This window comes from Penaeus japonicus, unplaced genomic scaffold, assembly GCF_977035675.1.
Source record: "Penaeus japonicus unplaced genomic scaffold, GWHDUDI00000001_assembly GWHDUDI00000042, whole genome shotgun sequence".
NCBI lineage: Eukaryota > Metazoa > Arthropoda > Malacostraca > Decapoda > Penaeidae > Penaeus > Penaeus japonicus.
Window position 1 is genome coordinate 18788945 of NW_028234444.1, and position 2500 is coordinate 18791444.

At 40.6% G+C, this 2500-nt stretch overlaps 1 protein-coding gene across 2 annotated transcripts in view; it reads right to left on the bottom strand.

The window, feature by feature from the left end:
• Window positions 1–2500, bottom strand: part of LOC147466712 (F-actin-uncapping protein LRRC16A-like) — a 5290-nt gene that overhangs the window by 1025 nt on the left and 1765 nt on the right. The window lies entirely within an intron of this gene.

Consider the following 2500-nt stretch of genomic DNA (forward strand, 5'->3'; position numbering starts at 1 on the left):
ACAATAGCTCCCAGACTGAACTAAAATCAAAACCATCAGTATTTGCTGTTGTTGCTGTTTTTAACACTCCAAGAAATTAACAATGAAACTTTACAACTATCATATCTTTGAAGCTGGAATCAATTTATCAAAAAGACAAAAAACAGAAAAGATATCAATCCATAAAATCTTCTTTGATATTACAATGTGACAGATTCAGAAAATGAAAAAAGGGTTAATCCTAAAATTCTAATCCATAACATGGTGATTACTTCAACATATAACTCAAGGAAACTTGTTTTCCTACTGTTACAGTAAAATCATTTGTGAGGCACTTAACAAAGTGGAATATAGTCAGAGGCAATATATGGACACAATTTTTTTTTTACAGGAACTTTGAGTTTCACAGTATGAAACAGGACTTCTCTTCACTTCAACAATACTTGCTGCATATCTATCAATGTCACTTTACTAATCATGAAGAAGAGGGAGGGAGAGGGCAAAATTCCAGTTTCTTATCATCTTTGACCCTGATCTGACACACATCCAGCAGCCAAAAATATTCATAAATTGGTTAAAGGTATAAACCTTATCTAGACATACCTTTCCAGAATTCAATAAGCATTTACATAGCAATGTTTAGTTGATGCTCACCTACAGGCAATCCCCCTAATAGTTTGCAACAAAGATCATACCACATCAAAGGCTCTCCTATACATCTTTTTGGAAATAAACTAATCATTAAACGAAAATAAACTCGGATCAACAATCTCACACACACGTCACAGTCAAGCCAAGTATAAAAAAACAAACAAAAACAAAAACAAAAACAAAAAGAGATCCGCATCAACAAAAGAGGCAACCCCACAAGGACCTAAACTCTTGCAGGCTCATCAGCAATGCCAAGAAGTTGGGCTATTACAACGACAAAGATTCTTTTAAATGAAATTCCAGATTCATATCAAAATGAAAAGAAAACATTCTAAGTCTCATCATTCTTTTAGTGTTTCTCTCCTCCTTTCCATACAGGAATATCATTATGCACCTGACAAAAAAAAAAAAAATTGCAAATGAAACCTACAGTCCACATAAATGGCACTAAATGTTAGTCAATGACACTTGATTTCAAAATAAAAGGTTAAGTAAGGCACTCTCTCTAGCCAGCCCATGTAGGTCAGCTTACTGCTCTTGCAAAGGTTTGTTACAGGGGCAAGAATTAAGGCAGTAAGTGATGCATAAAGAGGTGGAGATCAGAGGAACAAGCATCAAGATGTTGGTAATGGTGATGTGGTGGCACTGATGGTGGCTGGTGGTGATAGGGGTTGGGGTGGAGGGTGATGTGTGGTGGTGGGACTTTGCTGATAAAAAGAAGATGGAGATGGGGATGGAGATGGAGATGGAGATGGAGATGGGGATGGGGATGGAGATGGAGATGGAGATGGAGATGGAGATGGAGATGGAGATGGAGATGGAGATGGAGATGGAGATGGAGATGGAGATGGAGATGGAGATGGAGATGGAGATGGAGATGGAGATGGAGATGGAGATGGAGATGGAGATGGAGATGGGGATGGGGATGGGGATGGGGATGGGGATGGGGATGGGGATGGAGATGGGGATGGGGAGGGAGAGGGAGAGGGAGAGGGAGAGGGAGAGGGAGAGGGAAGAGGGATGGGAGAGGGAGGATGGAGGAGAGGGAGAGGGAGGAGGAGGAGAGGGAGAGGGAGAGGGAGAGGGAGGAGAGGGAGAGGGAGAGGGAGAGGGAGAGGGAGAGGGAGAGGGAGAGGGAGAGGGAGAGGGAGAGGGAGAGGGAGAGGGAGAGGGAGGAGAGAGAGAGGGAAAGAGAGATGGAGATGGAGATGAGATGAGATGAGGATGATGATGACCATGATGATGAACATCATCCTCATCCCAAGAAAAATTTATTCAACCAAACCAGAGAGGAACAAAGAAAATAAAATCCACCCTCCATAACAGACATGCAAATCCCACAAGGGGAAGATGCAGGACATTTTGGCTTCAAGCTCTAAATGGAAAGCCCAGATTGTGACGCCGAATTCCGATCTACAGTTGTGTTCGCACGGGATGTCAACCCGCATTTAGATCATTCTAGCATGACAATCTCTGTGTCATTTCCTGCCATTTGTCAAACAGCAACCACCTGAATGCACAGAGACCCATGAAATTTGGAGACTAAAAGATTACAAAACCTTTTTTTATATAACACAGCTGTATCTTTACTTTCAGCTTTAAAAAAAAATGTAACAATAGCCACTGACTTAATTAAAATAAATGCTAAATAGCCTCTATTCACGCACTCTATTGATAAACACAAATTCAAAAGCATCTACTATCATTTTTTTGCATCAATATTGCTAAATTGCAGTTTGATGAACAACCATTCACCAACTTAAAATCAAGGCTGTGCCTCTTAAAGACATACAAGTAAATAAATACCATATACAGGACAAGGACAATGGGATTTCCAAAGAATTCTACGTTACGAGATTCAAACTTCTGG